This window comes from Myotis brandtii, unplaced genomic scaffold (genome assembly GCF_000412655.1).
Source record: "Myotis brandtii unplaced genomic scaffold, ASM41265v1 scaffold575, whole genome shotgun sequence".
Classification (NCBI taxonomy): Eukaryota; Metazoa; Chordata; class Mammalia; order Chiroptera; family Vespertilionidae; genus Myotis; species Myotis brandtii.
This window is the reverse complement of record NW_005370153.1, coordinates 162,305-185,045: the sequence shown is the minus strand read 5'-3', so window position 1 is coordinate 185,045 and position 22,741 is coordinate 162,305. Positions and strand designations below refer to the sequence as shown.

The 22,741-nt window shown below is 38.5% G+C and overlaps 1 protein-coding gene across 1 annotated transcript in view; it reads right to left on the bottom strand.

Annotated features, from left to right (window-relative positions):
* Nucleotides 1-6,483: 6,483 nt before the first annotated feature.
* The window catches only part of SLC13A1 (solute carrier family 13 (sodium/sulfate symporter), member 1), a 118,147-nt gene continuing 101,889 nt past the window's right edge, over nucleotides 6,484-22,741 (bottom strand). The window contains exon 16 of the mRNA XM_014549921.1: nucleotides 6,484-6,499. The gene's annotated coding sequence lies outside the window, so the exon portion shown is untranslated. The remainder of the gene's footprint in view (nucleotides 6,500-22,741) is intronic.

The following is a 22,741-nucleotide window of genomic DNA, read 5'->3' as shown; positions in this document are numbered from 1 at the left end:
TAATGGTCTTTATTATCCATGAATGAGTGAGATCATGTGGTATTTTTCCTTCATTGACTGGCTTATTTCACTTAGCATAATGCTCTCCAGTTCCATGTTGCAAATGGTAAGAATTCCTTCTTTTTTACAGCAGCATAGTATTCCATTGTGTAGATGTATCACAGTTTTCTAATCCATTCATCTGCTGATGGGCACTTAGGCTGTTTCCAAATTTTAGCTATGGTAAATTGTGCTGCTATGAACATAGTGATGCATATATCCTTTCTGATTGGTGTTTCTGATTTCTTGGGATATATTCCTAGCAGTGGGATCACTGGGTCAAATGGGAGTTCCATTTTTAACTTTTTGAGGAAACTCCATACTGTCTTCCATAGTGGCTGCACCAGTCTGCATTCCCACCAGCAGTGCATGAATGTTCCTTTTTCTCTGCATTCTCTCCAGCACTTGTCATTTGTTGATTTGTTTTAGCAATTGAGTGATCATAGAGTAGAGAGGTATCGGCTCTGAACTGGGTTTATTGAGTGTACGTCTCAAATAGACCTTCAGATATATTCCTAAAACTGAAACGTGACAATTGAACTGGAACGTGTGGGCTTCCCCTGGGCAGGATACAAAGGTGGCCTCCTGGGTTCTTGTCCAGGTGGATTCAAAGAATGAAGCCACAGACAAAAGGTGGTATAGGAAAAGGTGGACATTTATTGAGAAACAAGCACAGACTCCCACATGGGGAGGGGAAGAGAGTCCCACCAAATCCCTCTTTCTTAGGTTTATAACGGTTGCAATTCTTTGTGTCTTGATATCCCCTCTGACTGGGATATCAGAGCTCAAACCTCACGTGAGGTTCCCCTCTTCTTCTCCCTTTTGTTTTTCTATTTCCTTTGGTCTTCCTCTTCCCTCTCTGAATGAGTGGATTCCTTTCCTTTATTCTGTAAATGTATACCTTTTGCAGCTCCCTTATTCTGTGAATGTATACCTTTGGGCAGCTCCAGCTTTGCAGCCCTGTGGTTCTCCCAATGGACCCCCTAATTCCTAAAAATCCCTAAACCTGCCTATTTTACTCCTAAACACTCCTTTCAAAACTATTAAATTAAGATGGAATTGTTACTATTTGTAATGAAAGTCATTTAGAAGCTATCATAAAGGCAGCACACTCCTACGTTAGTGTACTTATCTTTCTTAGCATCCTGTCATTACTCTTCATGCTATATAGCTTGTTAAAATGGTGCATTGGGAATTTTGAAAAGCCTCAAAATGTTTGCTAAAGGAATCAATGTTTATAGATTACCTTCCTTGTGATTTAAGGTTCAGTCAGACAAGTCATTTGGGGCAAACCCTAAAGGGACTGATCTGGATGAGTCGTTTTGTATGAGGTCTTTTGTTTATGTCAATAGAGAAGGAAGGCTCCAGTGCCAGAAGGGCTCAGGTAGGATGGGAGAGAGAAGGAGGAAGTGAAGGGAACAGTTTGCTGTAAGTCTCCAGCCAAAATGTCTATGGGAGAAGGAACAGGCATAAAAGAAGAATGACCTATTTTCAGGACACACATATGAAATGACAGATGGACAACACTGTGAGGACGTTAGTGTCCCTTGGCCCCACTGTTCCTTCTAGGGAAGATTCCAAGGGGAAGAAATGTGGTGAGGCAGCAGTAATTTCTTAGAGAATTACAATTGTCTGGGGACAGATGTCATTCATGGGAGTCCTGGAAGTAGTTGATGAAAGCTATATGGCTGAAGGTTTAGTTGATGAGTTGGCAAGACTGAGATAAACTATTACCATTATTCTGTCTCCTTCAAAATCATAGGTTGGGCATTGATAAATAAATGTAGATAAGGCATACTCACACTTATATGAATTAATTTAGTAAAGAAATACCACCATGGACTTATATTAATAACATGTCAACTGTTTTTTTCTGGATTAAAAGAACATTAGCCTGTTATTTAGGCATGAAATGAGGATAGGCTTACTATCAATCAAGTGTTAAAACTCACGATGATTAAATATCATCTTTATTTATTTTAAAGTTACAGTTGCAATTTAACATTATTTTATATTAGTTTCAGGTGTACATCATCGTGGCTAGACATTTCTATAATTTACGAAACAATCCCTTTGATAAATAAGTCTAGAATCCACCTGGCACCACTCATAGTTATTACAACATTATTGATTATATTCCTTATGCTGTACTTTACATCCCCATGACTATTTTGTAATTACCAATTTTTACTTATTAATTCATTTATCTCTTTCACCCAGCACCAATCCCCCTCCAATATGGCAGTCATCAATTTGTTCTCTCTATCTATGCGTCTGTTTTTGTTTATTCATTTATTTTGTTCTTTAGATTCCACATGTAAAAAAATGATATGATATTTGTCTCTCTGTGTCTGATTTATTTTAGCATATTGCCCTATAGGACTATCCATGCTGTCGCAAATGTAAAATTTAATTCTTTTTTATGGCTGAATTATATTTTATTGTATATGAAAGGAGTTCTGAGGGGTAAAATAGGCAGGTTTAGGAAATTTTAGGAATTAGGGGGGTCCATGGGGAGAACCACAGGGCTACAAAGCTAGGAGCTGCAAAAGGTATACATTCACAGAATAAGAGAACTGCCAAAAGGTGTACATTTACAGAATAAAGGAGAGGAAGCCATCCATTCACAGAATAAAGAAGAAGGCCAAAGGGAATAGAAAAATAAAAGGGAGAGGAAGAGGGGAACTCCCTGTGGGGTTTGAGCTCTGAAGCTGCTATAGTGACCAATCAGAGGGGATATCAGGACACAAAGAACTGCAGCCTTTATAAACCTTAGAAAAAAGGGAATTGATGGGACTCTCTCCCCCTCCCCACTTGGGAGTCGGTGCTTGTTTCTCAATAAATGTCCACCTTTTCCTATACCACCATGTGTCCGTGGCTTCATTCTTTGAATGCAACTGGACAAGAACCCAGGAGGCCACCTTTGCATCCTGCCCAGGGAACACTGCACGTTCCAGTTCAATTTTCACGTTTCATATATATGCATCACACCACTTCTTCCACTTCTGGGTATTTAGCTGAAGAAATGCAAAACACTAATTCAAAAAGATATGTTTACCCCTATTTTTATTGCAACATTTTTTTTTACAATAGCCAAGATATGGAAGCAACCTAAGTGCCCATCAATATACAATTTTATAAGTAAACCTCATGATGTTTTTCTACTAAACATGTTTTATGTTCACAGGAACAGATGCAGTAATAAGAGATCCTGAGTTTTTCTGTTAAAAAAATACTATCTGCAGAACATACATACAAACATATGTGCACATTTACAGGTGTGTACATATTCCTTCATTTATAAAACAGGAATATGTCACACTTATGATCTATGCTGAGTTCTTGGGTAAAACCTTCATCACAGTGTGAAAGGAGTTGCTTTCAAAGCAATGATGAATTTTTTGTATTTTTCTTATTTAACCATCAGGCATTCAATGCTTCTCTGAATCGTCAAAAAGTGTACTTGAGATGGAAACTGACATTTTCTCATATTAAAAAAATAAATCCTTGAGTTGACAGCCATCCAACCGGAGAGAAGGCTTGAGCTGCCAGTTGCTTCCTCGCACAGGCTTTGAATTATAGAGTCAGCATGAAAGCGTCAGAAGCTCCCAGGAGTCGGTAGCTAACATTGACTGGTGTTCCATCCATTGGGAGAACGGTAACAGGAAGACGTGTGCCAATGAATGGGTTTCAGTGGGAACATGGGAAGCATATACGTGCTCTAGGACCAGGAGTCTGAATTTCTTATAGAAAAAAAAAGACCATAGTTTCATCTATGTAAATTTACCAGAAAATAAATTGTTTCTCATCATTAAGATTTTATAATAAAGGTTTACAATGTATTCAGTGTTATATTTAAGCCATGTACATATTTAAGTCACATCTTTTTTATGTATATTAGATATTTTCCTGTCCTCTTAAGTACAGTATTCTGAACAAAATAGAAACTCTTACGGACCCCATTGATAAATTTCAATTGTTCCAGTTTTACTGTGAACACAAGACCGTATTTTTCTATCAGCTATTCTTTCTCAGCATACGCTTCTAGCACAATAGTCCAATTGAGGTGTTTCTATATTCTAGGGACACAGAGGACCAAGTTTGTTAAATTAAAAGAAAATTCTTTATCACTGTACATCAGTAAGCTTTCAACCAAGGAAGACATCTTTTCCTGTGGGGTCAAGCATTTTAATATTGCCATGGTTCTGATCAATTTACAAAATATTTACAGAGCCTCTAGCTAGTATGTGCCAGGCATGGGGGAGTTTGCTCTAAGTGTGTCCTTTCCATGAGCTACGTGCTACTGAACTCAAATCCTTCGGGAAGCCAGGAGACAGTTTCCAGCATTGTTGCCCAGGCCTTTTGCATCTCCTGGAACTCCTGCTCTTTAAGATTTTCTACCTTCTTCTGCCTCAGCGGAGGATTGGACATGACCCCTCGAGACTTTCCATTTTAGAGTCAGAAGCATTGTGTTTTCTGTGGCCTGGCATCCTCTGCAGCCCTCAGACCCGCCTGGGTCAGGTCCTGAAATGACAACATGAAGAGTTCTGGCCCAGATCTCCACATAAGGAGGTTCATCTGTGAGTTTCACATCTAAATTAAGATGGATCATTCTTAGTTTCTCTAAGTTTGCCTGCCCCATATGCTTGCTCAAAATAAAGCCCCACATGAATTTGGGTAGACCAAACTTACAAAAATATATAGGAATAGCAAACATGAAAGGAGATAAGGCATTTTTCCATCATCCGTTAACCTTAAATCCTTCATGGAATAAAAACATATATACAAACAGACTCCCAGTCTTGCAGTTTCCCCTGACTCTTCAATGTTCCCTTTTAGGAAAGATCAATGATTTAAATCTTGGCTTTTTTTGGAAGTACCACTCTAGCCCAATAAATTAAAATCTCTAGGCTCCTCTACTATATATATGTATATTCCCAACTAATGTATGGCACTGAGTTCAATGGACTTAAAAGGCACAGGGAATAGACACTGATTTTGCAAAGTCTCGTTCCAAACAGGCATCTGATATTTTCAGCCAATCTAATTTCTAAGACAACTTCATTTAAACAGAAAGTTGAAGCAAATATGATTTAAAAGAATCTGTGGAAAATTTGTCAATCAAAGGCAGCGTATCAGGGTCATACCTTTCCTCCAAAGCGGCTAATCAGAGACTGTAAGATATGAAAAGAGTGTGCCATAATTTGACATTTCAATAATGGCTATTAATCATAGCCTTATATTTTACTACTAGAGGCCCGATGCACGAAATTCGTGCAAGAGCAGGCCTTCCTTCCCCCAGCTGCCGGCACCAGCTTCCCTCTGGCACCCGGGACCTGGGCTTCCCTCACAGCCCCGGCTTCGTCCATAAGGTTGTCTGGAAGGACATCCCATCTAGTTAGCATATTACGTTTTTATTATTATAGATCGAAAAAATGCCATTTAAATTCTACTTGATAATGATCATTGTTTTAGAGGTCTATCCATATGTAGTCTAAGAGTGGAAGTAGTTCATATCCTATCTTCAGTTATGCTTCAAATTGAAAAGCCTTTTGCTAAAAATAATCTGGAACCGAAAAGATATTGTGCAAGGCACTAAAATGTATCCTCTGGAAAGAAAAATAGGTGAGCTAGTTTCTACCTATTTTTATTTATTTTCTTAAAAATTTTTTCATATAATAAAAGGGGAAATTTAGAAAACTATTTAAAGAAATAAAGTGATGTTAATTCTTTTTTACTAATATGGAAACTTTAAATGAAATTGTTATAACTTTTTCCTCCAGGGTGCCTAGAATTCCTTGAAAAATAGAATTTCAAAACTGTTGGAATTGAGAGAAAATTACTTTCTATTTTCTTTAGAGACATCTATGCAGCACCCTTACATTTTTTAAAATCACATTATAAAGCCTCAGAACTATTTTCAGGATAGTTCATTTATTCTTGATTACTTTTTTGGAACTGTTTTGGGTAAAATTAGAGTGGCTTCAGACATTTAAAAAAACAACCACTAGAAACCCAGAATGCCACAGCTTTTGTTATATGAATGATAGTGAGTTGAAATCATTTAGATTCAGGTTAACTCGGCGATGCGGCCTTATCCACAGACAGAGGGGGACAGGCAGGCTCCCAGGATATCATTACAGTTGGGCAGCTATTCCTAATGCCAGTGCCTCTAACTGACAGCCTGTCACGCAGAGACAGGGCACAGAGTGTCGTTAGCCTGCCGCGGAGCAGGTCTCAGAACCTGCCTCATAACCGCTGAGCAACACTGCCCCTCTGGCTGACTCTGAGATCCAGAATCACATAGCAGGAGGGGCAATGGGGAGCCTAGAAAACCCGTCAGGAAATAGACTGTTCTTCACTTAGGAGCCAGGACACAAGCTATAAAACTTTAGAATTTAATTTTTATCTTTGTATTTACCTTGTTTATTTACCTTTTCCCATTTCCTGAGATTGTTAACTGCAAAAAAAACAAAAAACAAAAAACAAACAAACAAACAAACAAAACGATGACGAAAAACAAGAAGGGAAAAGTTACTTTACAAATATGCTGTTATAAAGCATGACTGAGTGAGGAGAAAATATTCCCAATCAGTATCATCAGGGTGGCCTTCAGGCAGAGGAAGCTGTTGGGTTTCTCCATTTTGCCCAAAAGGTAACTAAGAAGAGCCTTTACACTTGACTCAAGATGGCCAAGAGCTAAGCTCTGCTCACAAGTGCACATTGGGAAATTCCAAATAGGACTCTTTCTTTTCTATTTCCTTCTTTTCTCTTTTTCCTCCCTCTCTCCTTCTTCCCTCACTTCCTCCTTCCTTTCTTTCCTTCCTTCCTTCCTTCTCCTTCCTTCCTTCCTTCCTTCCTTCCTTCCTTTTTTATTCTTTCTCTCTTTCCAAGAAAATCAGCCCAAGCAAGAGGTTGTTTCTCTACCCAAGGCAAAAACCTTGTTTGCAGGGAGTGGTTCATAGATCAGCTAGGGCTGGGAAGGGGCGCCCTGAAAAGGAAGAAAGTAAATGGGAGAGACAGACCAGGTCTTAAAAAGGATTGTGTGGAAAGAGAGAAAGGGGTCAATTTTTGACCAGCTATGTCCAAGAGTAGAAACTTGAGGAGAAAGAGAAATCTCCAGACAGATCTCTGAGGTGTATTTGTATATGTGTATCGCAAGGCACTCATGTTATTGTGGTCACATTAAATGTAAGATCTAGTATTTGATTTGCCTACCTGCAACTCTGATTGAACTGGTACCCTCTAACATCACATTTTCATAGTAAAAAAAAAAAAAAAAGATATCAGCACAATCCCCACCCCAAGACAGCCCACATCTTAGATTAGCTGGGTGAGACAAAGATCTTTAAAATATATCCACACACATTTTCCAGTCAGGCAAATACTGAAAATAAGATTGGAGGAAAATGATCTGTCCTTTGGAAATATGCAGGACAATATCATATGATCTAACTTACATGGTACTGAAGTCCCAGGATAAGAAAAGAATCTGGGTGGAAGAAAATATTTGAAGACAATGATGAAAACCTAAAGCTCCAAGAAGCTCAATGACCTCAAGCAGGGTATTCTTTCCTCCAACTACTAATTCAGCAATTCATTTAATATTTGTTGAGCGCTTATTCACTCAGCATTTATTTAGTGCTTGTTGCATTGTGTAAGAGGGAGGAAACATCTGAATATGGCACAGTCTCTGCCGTATTTAACAGTATAGGTCTACACTACCCAGTACTCTAACCACTAACCATATTTGCTATTGAGCACTTCAAATGTAGGTAGTATAACATGATGAAATTATAATATTTTGGATTAAATAAAATCTATTACAGAAATTAATTTCAACTGTTTCTTTTCATTACTTAAAACTGTTAGTAGAAAATTGAAAATTTCACATGTAGCTTGGACTATATTTGTATTATATATAACACTGATTTAAATCATAATCTAATTGGTAAGATAGAGTCCATACATCTCAAATCAGATACATTGGGACTAGACACATTTTATTAATATTCTTACTTAGTAAGTATCATTTTCATTTAGCATAGTTTTGATTGTTTCTTTTGAACTTGTTTTAACTTGTGTTTCTGTAGAGGAACCAGAAACATAGGAGGTATCAAAAAATCTGTCATTAATAATTAACAACAGATTATTCTGAACTCAAGATAAGACACTTGGGGCTTTAAGGTTATCAGTTTGGAATACTTCAACTCTTTATCTCATGATCCACAACAGTGAAAAGAAGTATGATTTGGTCTGTTTATTTCACATGGTTCTTTTGAAGGTGTAATGAGGAACATTAAAAATGCTTTAAAAACTCAAGTTTTATGTACAATGGAACCCATTTAACCTACCACTTTTTAAATGTTTATGTTTTACTCTTTGAGCACATATTTTTACTTTTTATTTGATAGACATTAAATTAAATTAAGCAGAAAAATTATAACTATAATCATCAAAAACTCTGTCCAATAAAGCATTTTTTATTAAGTTAGCTTTCATAGGTATTATTAAGCTAAATTAAAGAGAAACTGTTAAGGAGAAAATATTAAAGCGATTTGTTCATTTATTTGAGCATGTGCTGTATGCCAAACAGTATACGATTAGACACTGGAACACAGCAGTTTACACAATCTATGTGATTTTTCTCTCAAGAAACTAATAGTCCTGTGCATGGTATTTCCTTCGCAGGGTTAGGTTTGATTTTTGATCTTATAGATTTCAATTTAAAAAAAAAACTCTTCACCCAAGGATATGTTTTTATTGATGTGTGTGTGTGTGTGTGTGTGTGTGTGTGTGTGAGAGAGAGAGAGAGAGAGAGAGAGAGAGAGATGATTGTGAAAGAGAAACATTGATGGTTGCCTCCCATATGTGCCCCAACCGGGGATGGAACCTGCCACCTTTTGGTTTATGGGATGATGCTCTAACCAACCGAGCCACCTGGCTAGGGCTCCCAGATTTTAATTTTTAAAAAGTGAATAGCATTAAGTTATCGCTAGGAGCTTCTCTTGGCCACTCTCAATACAACTCTCCTTCCTTAGGAGTAGCTGCGGGTTTGCAAGTTAGAGTGTGCAAAGGGCAGTGGGGCTGGAAGCCGCCGGGTGGTGAGATGCTCAGAGAAATAGGATTCCTGGAATCTATTAGAAATGATGGGGGCTAAAGGCTCATGCTGACAGTTTGCATAATGACGAAGGTTTCCTGGAGTGAGTGGTTTGCCAAACTGTGAGGCATTCCGGAAATAACCACTGCAGGTCTTGCTGTCCCTGCCAAGATAACGAGGTCAGACTTTCACAAGATAAACTCTGTATGAATAATTTTGCTGGTAATATTTTGTTCCGACAGATTTTTTGTTTCCATCGCCACAGCATGCCTTGGCCTGAACAGTGTCTGTTTGTTGTTTTTTATAAAAGACACTGTAAATCTCCTGCTATGGTACATAGACCTGTAAAGGGGTTCCCACGAGTACACAGAGGTGGGAAAGATCTATAATGAAAGTAACTGAATAGGATTAGAATCTAACTTGTTCTAGGAATTAAAGTGTTATGTACAAGACTTCCATGTAAAGGTGGGTGGAGTAAGTGGGCTAAGGCATCTTTTACGTTTCTAGATTTCCATCAAAAAGACCCGGGAACATAAAATAGTATTAAAATATGTTACTGTGTTAGAAACTAGGAAGAGGTATCATCCATGGGGCAGAAACATCAGAGAAATCCTGCTGGATATAAATGCTACATCTGCTTGTTTATTCGGAGAGAAAGCAGCGTCAAAGGGGAGAATGCATGGAAACTGTAAGAACACACCCACACTTCCTGAGGAGTAGACACTGTTTGGACCCTAATGGTATTCCATGCTGATCGATGTCTGCAAACAAAAGCACCAAAGGCCCAAGTTTAAGTATGCAAAACAAGAAGTGTTATTATTCGTAATACCAAGCAGAAGTTTGCATGGACTGAGGGATGGATAACTAACTGAAGAAAAAATCTGCTCAATATTCAAAAAATGGAATATTACTCAGCAATAGAAAGGGACAAACTACTGATACATACTAACAAATGGATGAAAAGTAAAAGAAGCCAGATGTATGATTCCATTTATATAAAAGGTCAGAAAAGGCAAATTCGCAGGGACAGAAAGCAGGTTAGTGGTTGCCTAGGAGTGGCATCTGAAAGGAAGATTGACTGGAGACCTGAAAAAGTGACGGGAATATTTTAAGACTGAATTGTGATTCTGGTGATGTAATTATATAAATTAACTAAGAATCATTTACAACAGGTGAACTTTAAGGTCTATATACTATATCTCAATAAATTTATTGGTTTTGTCACAGCAAAAGAAACCATCAACAAAATGAAAAGACAACCCTCTGAATGGAAAAAACATATTCACCAATGCATCTGATAAAGGGTTAGTATCCAAAATTTATAAAGAACTTATAAAACTTAATACCAAAAAAACAAACAATCCAATTAAAAATGGCCAAAGACCTGAACAGACACTTCTCCAAAGAGGACACACTGAAGGCCAGTAGACATATGAAAAGAAACTCAAGGTAACTACTAATCATCAGAGAAATTAAAATGATAATGAAATATCACCTCATGCGTGATTCTGGTGATGTAATTATATAAATTAACTAAGAATCATTTACAACAGGTGAACTTTAAGGTCTATATACTATATCTCAATAAATTTATTGGTTTTGTCACAGCAAAAGAAACCATCAACAAAATGAAAAGACAACCCTCTGAATGGAAAAAACATATTCACCAATGCATCTGATAAAGGGTTAGTATCCAAAATTTATAAAGAACTTATAAAACTTAATACCAAAAAAACAAACAATCCAATTAAAAATGGCCAAAGACCTGAACAGACACTTCTCCAAAGAGGACACACTGAAGGCCAGTAGACATATGAAAAGAAGCTCAAGGTAACTACAAATCATCAGAGAAATTAAAACGATAATGAAATATCACCTTATGCCTGTCAGAATGTCTATCATCAATAAATAAACAAACAACAAATGTTAGTGAGGATGTGAAAAAAAGGGAACCCTCCTGCACTGTTAATGGGAATGCAGACTGGTGTAGCCACTGTGGGAAGCAGTATGGAGTTACCTCAGAAAATAGAAAATGGAGGCAGCCTTATGACTCAGCAATTCCACTTCTGAAAATATATCCAAAGAAACCCAAAACACTGATCCGAAATAACACATGCACCCAGTCTGAGACAAGTACCATATGATTTTACTCATATGTGGAGTCCAAACAACAAAATAAGAGACAAAATCATGGATAGAGAGCAAGCTGACAGCTAGTGGGGAGGAGGGAAGGAGGACGAGCTGGATGGAGGGATGGAGCAAAAAAGAAAAAATGAGAAAAAACTCATGGACACATGATTAGTGATCATTGCCGGGGTAAAGGGGTTGTGAGAGGTGGACAGTGTAGGGGTGATAAAATGGTGATTGATACAACTTGACTTGGGTTGGTGAACACACAATGCAATGTACAGATGATGTGTTGTAGAATTGTGCACCTGAAACCTATATAATTTTGCTAACCAGTGTCCACACCAATTAAAAAAACTGCACTGTTAATGGGAATGCAGACTGGTGTAGCCACTGTGGGAAGCAGTATGGAGTTACCTCAGAAAATAGAAAATGGAGGCAGCCTTATGACTCAGCAATTCCACTTCTGAAAATATATCCAAAGAAACCCAAAACACTGATCCGAAATAACACATGCACCCCTATGTTCATTGCAGCGTTATTTGCAATAGCCAAGATTGGAAGCAGCCTGAGTGTCCATCAGTAGATGAGTGGATAAAAAAGCTGTGGTGCATTTATGCAATGGAATACAACTGGACCATAAAAAAAGAAGTAAATCTTACTCTTTGAGGCAGCATGGATGGACCTGGGGAGCATTATATTAAGTGAAATAAGCCAGTCTGAGACAAGTACCATATGATTTTACTCATATGTAGAGTCTAAACAACAAAATAAGCTAACAAACAAAATAGAGACAAAATCATGGATAGAGAACAAGCTGACAGTGAGGGAGGAGGGGGAGTGGGGACGGGCTGGATAGAAGGATCGAGCAAAAAAGAAAAAATGAGAAAAAACTCATGGACACATGATTAGTGATGATTGCCCGGGCAAAGGGGTTGTGAGAGGTGGACAGTGTAGGGGTAAATGGTGATGATTGATACAACTTGACTTGGGTTGGTGAACACACAATGCAATGTACAGATGATGTGTTGTAGAATTGTGCACCTGAAACCTATATAATTTTGCTAACCAGTGTCCACACCAATTAAAAAAATAAACACAAATATCAAAACCAATTCCTAATCATTAAACATTCAAATAAATATTAACTGGATCTAAATTAATAGAGTTCAGGTCGATCATGGAGGATAAGGGATGCTGATAAGCATATAGATTTTCTTATTTTATACTGAATGATAAAATAAATCCTGTTGTTATAGTTAGATTTTTTAAAAGTAGGTTCCAGCTGTTAATATGTGAACATTGTTTTAATTATATAAATGACATTTGAAATCAATCTTTTTGTGAACATATTATACTTTACACATGAGTCTTCGTGCTCACTGCCTCAATTCCTGTCGCCTTTGTTACTCTCTTCACTTTGGTGTGTGTCTGGGACACTTACATATGTAGTCATGTAATGTATGATTGGTCTGCTGTTTTCTTTTTTTACTAGAGGCCAAGTGCACAAAATTCATGTATAGGGGAGGTGGTCCCTCAGCTCGACCTGCGCCCTCTCACAATCCGGGACCCCTCGGGGGATGTCTGCCTGCTGGCTTACGGAGTGGGCCTATGCTGGCAGGCAGACATCCCTCTTGCAGCCCAGGACCCCATTTCTGTTTACCACCCGCCTGCTCACTGCTCCTTATTGCTCAGTTTGCTGCTCCTTAGTGCTGCCATGGAGGCAGGAGAGACTCCCACCACCGCCGCTGCACTCACCTGCTTGAACCTGGCTTCTGGCTGAGCGGTGCTCCCACTGTGGGAGCGCACTGACCACAAGGGGGCAGCTCTTGCATTGAGCGTCTTCCCCCTGGTGGTCAGTGCGCATCATAGCGACTGGTTGTTCTGGTTTTTCAGCCATAACAGTTGCTTAGGCTTTTATTATATAGATGCTATTACAAAATTTGTACATCAAGTTAATGTTGGATTAATTAAAGAAGTTGAGAACCCACCTCTCCTTTTCTGTGGAAAATTTCATAGAATATGGACAATCATTGTTCCTTAAAAGTACAAAGTCACCCAAAACTGTCCTAGCCTAAAGATTTAAAAATCTTACCTAGTCACCAGTTTTTCCAAATTATTTCTTCTCTATAGGTTGTCCCCATGACCTTCACTCAACCATGAATCCTGAGAGGGTGGACCACAGCAGGAGACCAGAATTTTGCCATATCTTATTGCTGGAACCACAAAGTTCAGACATAAGGGAAGAGATAGAGCTGGAGCACATCATGGTCATGGTCCTTTAAGACTCCATAGGGTTTCTCTCTGACCCAGCGTTAGCCTTAAGCTCTGCCTCTCTCTGAGACAGGCACTGCTCCTTAGTGCTGCCATGGAGGCAGGAGAGACTCCCACCACCGCCGCTGCACTCACCTGCTTGAACCTGGCTTCTGGCTGAGCGGTCCTCCCCCTGTGGGAGCACACTGACCACAAGGGGGCAGCTCTTGCATTGAGCGTCTTCCCCCTGGTGGTCAGTGCACATCATAGCATCTGGTTGTTCTGGTTGTTCCGCCGTAACAGTTGCTTAGGCTTTTATCATATAGATGCTATTACAAAATTTGTACATCAAGTTAATGTTGGATTAATTAAAGAAGTTGAGAACCCACCTCTCCTTTTCTGTGGAAAATTTCATAGAATATGGACAATCATTGTTCCTTAAAAGTACAAAGTCACCCAAAACTGTCCTAGCCTAAAGATTTAAAAATCTTACCTAGTCACCAGTTTTTCCAAATTATTTCTTCTCTATAGGTTGTCCCCATGACCTTCACTCAACCATGAATCCTGAGAGGGTGGACCACAGCAGGAGACCAGAATTTTGCCATATCTTATTGCTGGAACCACAAAGTTCAGACATAAGGGAAGAGATAGGGCTGGAGCACATCATGGTCATGGTCCTTTAGACTCCATAGGGTTTCTCTGACCTTGCGTTAGCCTTAAGCGCTGCCTCTCTCTGAGACAGGCACTAGAGCACCGTGTACCTGCTATGATTCCCCCTGCCTTAGTCAGTTTTCTCCAATAAGTGCTCTGCTGGGTCAGGAGTGTGCAGTGCCAGGTAATAGTACTTATTTGCTATTTAGATGGATAGTAAGATGTATTGATGAATGTTTATTGCAGAAGGCTTTATACTAATAAAAATCATGTGTCCAAAAATTGGATATTTATTAAATGAGTTACATTATGATAAAATATGACATACTGAATAAGAATTATGTTTTTCTGAAAAAAAAATTGTGTTTTACTAATTCTATAACCCCTATCCATTTCCTTCCTTCCTTCTTCTTGCCTTCCTTCCTGTGTGCCTGCCTTCCTTCTCACTAATTTTGTTAACATTAAGAAAGTCATTTTTCCCATGAGGGATGTGTCATGTTACTTCAAGAAATTGATAACAATATCTAATCATGTTAAAGTAACTGTATTTCATAATTTGGCACTGTACCTGAACACTTCTATGGTCTCTTCTGTTTAAATCTGTGGTCACAAAGGTTGACTAAGACATCAGATGACTCAGTGCTAACCAATAATAACCCCAAACATACGTCCTCTATTTCCTTCTAATTAGGTGGCCATTATCATAATTATTATGAAAATGTTAAAACTTGAGTTAAGGGTGTAGGCAGGCAATCGGCATTCATAAAAAATTGATATCTGTCACCACCCAACTCAACAGAGCAGCCAAACATTCACCAAAGGAATAGACTTTCCTCTCAAGAAAATACATGGGGTGTGGGAGAAATGGGGTGATGTCAGTCAAAGAGTACAAACTTTCAATGTAAGATAAATAAGTTGTGGGTTTCTAACGTATACATGATGACTATACTTAACATGGCTGTATTGTGTTCTCAAAAGTTGGTAAGAGTAAATTTTCGACATTCCCACCACACACACACACAGCAAGTTTACCATGTGAGGTGATGGGGGTGGTAACTAATCTTGTTGGGGTTATCATTTCACCACACACACATATATTGTACACCTTAATCCTTACACAAGGTTATATATCAATTGTATCTCAGTGCAGCTGGGGAAAGAAAAAGGAAACACATGGGAATACTAAGAAACCACACTCCTTAGAAAAAAAGCAGTTCTGTGAGTGGTTGGCTCTGAGCAATTCATAGAGAAGTAGCAATCAGGGCAATAGCCCAGGGAGTGGGCAGTTTTTGATAGCTGCTGGTAGAAGCAAAAATGCCATAGGCAACCTAGGCAACCATGTATGCAGGTATGGATGCTTAATCCCAGCAGAGGCCGCCCGGATGAGAGCTAGGAAATGAGATCTGACTATTGGGAAGCGAACTTCTCTCTAACTTATACTTTGATTGTATGATTAGAAATACATGGAGTGATTTATAACAGAAAATGGCTCCTTCAGCAGCAGTTCTTTTATTTGTTAGGACAGGTGTTCCAATTGCCGGGATGAAAGTTGATTTTCATTCAGAGGCAATTCATCTCAGTTTCCATTAACCAGCGTAGAGCATGGTTCAAAAAGCAGTTAATTTTATTTATGCGATGCCTCCTGGCTTCTGGGTGCCTAAAGAAACATAACTCAAATCATGTTTTAAGAATAAGATGTTAAGTAAGATTCCCAACTCCCCTACCAACCCCCCAAAAGTGCCAGGGGGCAAAGAGGGGGAGGGTTTGAGTTGGGAATGAAAACCAGCCTTTGATTTTTTTTAAATAAGAAAATCCATTTGTGATGTATGAAAAGGGGGAGCAAACTAGCAACTCCATCATTACATAACCTTAAAATGAAGAAACATTTCTCCTCTATGTCTGAGCAAAAAGCAAATGCCCAGAAACGAATTACCTTTCCTTCAGGTCACTCAAACCATTTGGTGACTTGATTTTATTTGAAACTGCCTCTCTCTGAGACAGGCACTAGAGCACCGTGTACCTGCTATGATTCCCCCTGCCTTAGTCAGTTTTCTCCAATAAGTGCTCTGCTGGGTCAGGAGTGTGCAGTTCCAGGTAATAGTACTTATTTGCTATTTAGATGGATAGTAAGATGTATTGATGAATGTTTATTGCAGAAGGCTTTATAATAATAAAAATCATGTGTCCAAAAATTGGATATTTATTAAATGAGTTACATTATGATAAAATATGACATACTGAATAAGAATTATGTTTTTCTGAAAAAAAATTGTGTTTTACTAATTCTATAACCCCTATCCATTTCCTTCCTTCCTTCTTCTTGCCTTCCTTCCTGTGTGCCTGCCTTCCTTCTCACTAATTTTGTTAACATTAAGAAAGTCATTTTTTCCCATGAGGGATGTGTCATGTTACTCAAGAAATTGATAACAATATCTAATCATGTTAAAGTGACTGTATTTCATGATTTGGCACTGTACCTGAACACTTTTATGGTCTCTTCTGTTTAAATCTGTGGTCACAAAGATTAACTAAGACCTCAGATGATTCGGTGCTAACCAATAATAGCCCCAAACATAGGTCCTCTGTTTCCTTCTAATTAGGTGGCCATTATCAAAATTATTATGAAAATGTTAAAACTTGAGTTAAGGGTAGAGGCGGGCAATCGGCATTCTTAAAAGATTGAAATCTGACACCACCCAACTCAATGGAGTAGCCAAACATTCACCAAAGGAATAGAATTTCTCCTCAAGAAAATACATGGGGTGTGGGAGAAATGGGGTGATGTCAGTCAAAGAGTACAAACTTTCAATGTAAGATAAATAAGTTGTGGGTATCTAACGTATACATGATGACTATACTTAACACTGCTGTATTGTGTTCTCAAAAGTTGGTAAGAGAGTAAATATTCGACATTCTCACCACACACACACACAGCAAGTTTACCATGTGAGGTGATGGGGGTGGTAACTAATCTTGTTGGGGTTATCATTTCACCACACACACATATATTGTACACCTTAATCCTTACACAAGGTTATATATCAATTGTATCTCAGTGCAGCTGGGGAAAGAAAAAGGAAACACATGGGAATACTAAGAAACCACACTCCTTAGAAAAAAAGCAGTTCTGTGAGTGGTTGGCTCTGAGCAATTCATAGAGAAGTAGCAATCAGGGCAATAGCCCAGGGAAGGGGGTGGGCAGTTTTTGATAGCTGCTGGTAGAAGCAAAAATGCCATAGGCAACCTAGGCAACCATGTATGCAGGTATGGATGCTTAATCCCAGCAGAGGCCGCCCGGATGAGAGCTAGGAAATGAGATCTGACTATTGGGAAGCGAACTTCTCTCTAACTTATACTTTGCTTGTATGATTAGAAATACACGGAGTGATTTATAACAGAAAATGGCTCCTTCAGCAGCAGTTCTTTTATTTGTTAGGACAGGTGTTCCAATTGCGGGGATGAAAGTTGATTTCCATTCAGAGGCAATTCATCTCAGTTTCCATTAACCAGCGTAGAGCATGGTTCAAAAAGCAGTTAATTTTATTTATGCGATGCCTCCTGGCTTCTGGGTGCCTAAAGAAACATAACTCAAATCATGTTTTAAGAATAAGATGTTAAGTAAGATTCCCAACTCCCCTACCAACCCCCCAAAAGTGCCAGGGGGCAAAGAGGGGGAGGGTTTGAGTTGGGAATGAAAACCAGCCTTTGATTTTTTTTAAATAAGAAAATCCATTTGTGATGTATGAAAAGGGGGAGCAAACTAGCAACTCCATCATTACATAACCTTAAAATGAAGAAACATTTCTCCTCTATGTCTGAGCAAAAAGCAAATGCCCAGAAACGAATTACCTTTCCTTCAGGTCACTCAAACCATTTGGTGACTTGATTTTATTTGAAAACAAGTTTTGTGCTTTAATCATAGTAGTCAGGGAGGCTGGGAAACCATACCAATATCATGTAGTTTTCAACAGGTACTAACTAGGATGGAGATCTGACTTAGAGGCAAACTCCCAGTGAGATAATTCTGTGGCTAAACCTTCTTGTATGGAGTTAAAGTAAGTCAATTTCCCACCAAATTTTGTTTTGTAGAAAATCATACGGTGGAGACACCTTAATTCAGCAGTCACTACAATGGACCCCCATGACCAAGATACCCTTAGGCTGGCCCTCAGTTTGCCTGGCTGTAGACAGGCTTTTTTCTTTCTCATTCCAGGTTCCCGATCTCCCTTTTCTTGGAGCATTTATTTCAAAAAATATTTGAATTGTTTCTCTACCCCTTTGAGATATAAATCTTTTACAGGCCTCTTGCCAATTGTAAAACCTTTTCTCCAGGACCTTGCCCTCTGACCAATGCCTCATCATGAAATATTCCACTAGAGCCACATTTCTTAAGAATGCTTTTAGTAATAATCCCTTAGGAATTACTGCATAGGAGTTTGCTTTCCCATATTATGCTTATAAATGAAGTCTCAAAACCTAATGACATTGTTTTATCCTGATTAGTAAATTTCTTTACAACATTAGTTTCTATGCAGGAGTTGAGATCACTAAACCATTTTATAAAAATTTTCCTTCAAGTATGAAAATATTTCTACCCAGCTAACTAAAAATTTAAAGTGTGTATTAAAATCAGATTCCTTTCTATAATGACAGTTAGGTGCTTGGAATTCAATAGTATGTTGAGAAGAAGGAAGTGTATTGTTGCTGGAAAAAAAGTCATCCAAGTTTAATAAAGCAGAAGAATGGAAGAAACTATTAACTATCACATAATACTTGAAATAGAGGACTTATGAAATATGTTTTTCAATAGTTTCTTTTGTAAAGAAAAGAGAGAAAGCACTTAATCTATCTGTATCTCTGAATTAATGAAAAAGGCATAATTGTATTGTCACCTATTTCTAGAGCATTGGAACAGGATTAACAAGATAATGGTGGCAAATCTCTTTGAGAATCTCAGGTGAAGGGCATTGAATAAAAAATGTAGTTAGCTAAGTACTGGTTAGACTACACTCACACACATACAAATATGTACACACTCCTAACATACACATCTTGTGTATGTATCATAACGGGGTCTGCATGTCCCTGTGTTACGTGGAGCAGGGTTTCTCAACCTCGGCACTGTTGACATTTTGGGTCAAATAATTTGTTGTGGGAGCTGCTCTATGCATAGCAGGATCTTTAGCAGCATCCCTGATCTCCATCCAATGGATAAAATAAAAAGAATCAAACATAGGTGATAGTTTAAAGGAGATGTGGGTTTTTTTGGAACTTAATATGATGACACAAAAATTTATTTTGGAGAAAAAAAGGACAAGAATAACTAAAATAATTTGGAACAAAATTGGTAGGTCAATTACCCTTTTTATTAGTTGTTATAGTAGTGAAGGCAGTGTACTATTGGAACAGGCAAAAAGACCAATGAAACATGACAGATAAAAAACCTAGAAACACACATAAACACAGACACCCTAACATTTGTGGGATCTGGGGTAAGGGTATGAAGAAGGCTCATATGATATCCTATATGCTTAAATATTTAATCGAGCTAGTGAATAATTAAATGAAATATGTTTTACCTTTTTACCTTGACATATACCCCTTTTTAGTGACCTGGGAATAAGGTTTGGATTTATAATTCTTGGATTCCTGGAGTTCTATGCCAGAATGTGGTGGCCCAGGAAAAGCAGGCCTCTAAGTCCAACTCCTGAGCCTTAGCCTGACCTGTTTTATTCCCATTCCCAAAGGTCTTATGCACACACACTTGTGGATGCCAGAGCCCTTGACTGTACATCCAAGGTCTTCCCACAAACCCCCCAAGACAGTCTCCACTTAGCCAGCCCTCATGCTTATCGCTGGTATGGTCTGCTCTTGGGGGAAGGAGACTGTGCAGTCCCTATAAGTAGTCTCAGAGCTGGTTGGACAGGAAATTCTGGGATACAGGCTACTTATCACCAGGTAGGTTTAAAATTGGGACAGGCCTTGCCACCTCCTCTCACCGTAGGAAGGATATGGCTGGAGGGGGAACAGAGCAGACCCTTTGCAGCATGGGCCCTAAGCTAGAGGCTCCTTTTCTTGGAGTCTCTGGGTGGTCCTGTCCATACATATAGGGATTTTTATATGACAGTCTTTCAAACCAGTGGGGAAAGATGGGAGCTAACAACAAACAGTATTGGGATAATTAATTATTTATATAGAAAATTATATTTTCCTTATAGCAGCACAAAATAAATTCAAGCTATGCTAAATATCAAAACGCTAAAAGCAAACCTGTAAAGCTTTCTTTTTTTTAAAAGTGTAAGAGAATAACTATGATCTTAGGGAGGGTAATACGTTAAACCACAGGGGAAAGTCAGACAGACAGAACCAAAAACCATCCCCACAGGTTCATAATTGGTAACCTGGTGAGACTTTTAATGAAATGTCCAGTTATTCTGTAAACATTTACTAGGATAAAGTTTAGAGTTTCAATTCAAAAAAAGAGAAGTGTTAATTTGTTTTAATGAACAATGCAATTGCAGTGGCCACCCTACTGAGATGAGATTGACCATCTTTCCTCCCCCCAAACTTGGTTCTGATGTCAGGCTGATAAGCCACAGGAGCACCAAGAGGGTATGGCAAGTTGCACTACACACATTATGAAGCTTTCTGGGGAGAGTAGAGCAGGTCCCAAGCAGATTTAAAAAAAATAGAACCCCAGCCTAATCATGAAAGAAAAAAGCCACAACAAATTCCAATAGAGTGATGGTCTACAAAGTACATGACCGCTGCTCCTCACAACTGTGCTGATCATCAAAACAAAGAAAGTCTGGAAAACTGTCTGCCAAGAGGAGCCTAAGGAGACATGAGGACTTAATGTAGTGTGGTCTTCTGGAACAGAGTAAGGATATTACCTAACAATTAAGGAAATCTGACTAACTGAACAATGTGCCAATATTGGTTAATTAATTACAACAAATAAACCATACTAAAAGGTAAATCATAGGTGAAAACATATGGGAACTCTATATTTTAGACTGTCTTTGCAACTTTCTATAACTCTAAAACTATTCTAAAAATAAGGTTTAGTAAAAACTTTATTAAAGCTTTCCACATTCTTTTTTTGTGGAATTTAATGAATGAATGAATGAATGAATGAATTTTTATTGAACTTATTTGGATGATACTGGTTAAAAAATTATACAGGTTTCAGGTGCACGACTCTACAACACATCATTTATACACTATATTGTGTATTCACCAGCCCATGTCAAATCTCTGTCCATCACCATTTATCCCCTCCATACCCTCCTCCACCTGCCTCCACTCCTGTCCCCCTGTCAATCACCACACTGTTGTTGGTGTCCATGAATTTTTTCTCTTTTTTGCTGATTCCCTTGACCCTGATACATTCTTTATAAACAAATGAAATATGTGTATATTATATTATATTATATTATATAAATGAAATATGTTTTACCTTTTTTACCTTGACATATACCCCTTTTTAGTGACCTGGGAATAAGGTTTGGATTTATAATTCTTGGATTCCTGGAGTTCTATGCCAGAATGTGGTGGCCCAGGAAAAGCAGGCCTCTAAGTCCAACTCCTGAGCCTTAGCCTGACCTGTTTTATTCCCATTCCCAAAGGTCTTATGCACACACATGTGTGGATGCCAGAGCCCTTGACTATACATCCAAGGTCTTCCCACAAACCCCCCAAGACAGTCTCCACTTAGCCAGCCCTCATGCTTATCGCTGGTATGGTCTGCTCTTGGGGGAAGGAGACTGTGCAGTCCCTATAAGTAGTCTCAGAGCTGGTTGGACAGGAAATTCTGGGATACAGGCTACTTATCACCAGGTAGGTTTAAAATTGGGACAGGCCTTGCCACCTCCTCTCACCGTAGGAAGGATATGGCTGGAGGGGGAACAGAGCAGACCCTTTGCAGCATGGGCCCTAAGCTAGAGGCTCCTTTTCTTGGAGTCTCTGGGTGGTCCTGTACAAACATATAGGGATTTTTATATGACAGTCTTTCAAACCAGTGGGGAAAGATGGGAGCTAACAACAAACAGTATTGGGATAATTAATTATTTATATAGAAAAAATTATATTTTCCTTATAGCAGCACAAAATAAATTCGAGCTATACTAAATGTCAAAATACTAAAAGCAAACCTTTAAAGCTTTTTTTTTTTAAAAAGTGTAAGAGAATAACTATGATCTTAGGGAGGGTAATACGTTAAACCACAGGGGAAAGTCAGACAGACAGAACCAAAAACCATCCCCACAGGTTCATAATTGGTAACCTGGTGAGACATTTAATGAAATATCCAGTTATTCTGTAAACATTTACTAGGATAAAGTTTAGAGTTTCAATTCAAAAAACGGAAGTCTTCATTTGTTTTAATGAACAATGTAATTGCGGTGGCTACCCTACTGAGATGAGATTGACCGTCTTTCCTCCCCCCAAACTTGGTTCTGATGTCAGGCTGATAAGCCACAGGAGCACCAAGAGGGTATGGCAAGTTGCACTACACACATTATGAAGCTTTCTGGGGAGAGTAGAGCAGGTCCCAAGCAGATTTAAAAAAAA